At 33.9% G+C, this 963-nt stretch overlaps 1 non-coding gene across 1 annotated transcript; it reads right to left on the minus strand.

The window, feature by feature from the left end:
• Window positions 1-360: 360 nt before the first annotated feature.
• On the minus strand, window positions 361-467 carry LOC132225339 (U6 spliceosomal RNA). The gene has a single exon (XR_009450862.1). It is a non-coding gene; the product is annotated as a U6 spliceosomal RNA (small nuclear RNA).
• Between the last annotated feature and the right edge of the window lie 496 nt (window positions 468-963).

Genomic DNA, 963 nt, shown 5'->3' on the forward strand with positions numbered 1-963 from the left:
TATATGGTTCGTGTTTTCTTAACCATTCAGCTACCCTATTTCTTTTGATTTGAGCATTTAATCCGTTTACATGTAAGGTTATTATGGATAGGTGTTTGTTTGTTGCCATTTTTACTCTTTATGCCTCTATTCCTTCTTCTCTTTCTATATATTCTTTTTTTGGCAGTCCCTTTAGCATTTCTTACATTGCTGGCTTGGTGGTAATAAACTCCCTTAGCATTTCTTTTTTTTTACCTGCAAAACTCCTGATACCCCCCTTAAATTTTGAATGATAGTCTTGGTGGGTAGAGTATTCTTTATTTCAGTCCCTTGCTTTGCATCACTTTGTATACTTCATTCCATTCCCTTCTGGCCTGATGTAAAAATATGGAATGCTTCACGAATTTGCAGGTCATTCTTGCACAGAGGCCATGCTAATATTCTCTGTATCATTCCAATTTTAGTATTTGTGCTGCTGAAGTGAGCTCTGGGGTTTATTTCTAATAAATGGATTTATGAAATGCTATTAAACACAGCTCACTAAAAATACTTTCACTAAAGTGTGCATAAGTGTATTTTTCATTCTTACCATAATAAATGTCATTAGTAAACCTAAAACAACAACCAAAAAATTTATCCAAGAAATAAGTAAAAATACCCAGAGAAGTAAATCCCCTTACAAGAAATATTCTAAATCAGTACTTTCAGATAGCACTTATAAAGTAATTGTCACATGTCAGGCACTATGTTGGTCATGTTGTCACACAGTATCTCATTAAATCCTCAAAACAATTAATCTAGCAGGTTGTAATCCCTATTCTGCCAAAGAAAAAACTGTGTCTAAGAGAGGTGAAAAACAGGCTTTCCAAGAGCACAGCCAGCTTGAAGCCAAGGCTGTAAAAAGTGTCTTCCTACTACATTAGAACTACACTAGAGAAATATGTTATTTAAAGAAACTCTGTGTTACTCTTTTAAAGAAAATAA

The sequence above is a fragment of the Myotis daubentonii genome, chromosome X, assembly GCF_963259705.1.
Source record: "Myotis daubentonii chromosome X, mMyoDau2.1, whole genome shotgun sequence".
In the NCBI taxonomy this organism is placed as follows: Eukaryota; Metazoa; Chordata; class Mammalia; order Chiroptera; family Vespertilionidae; genus Myotis; species Myotis daubentonii.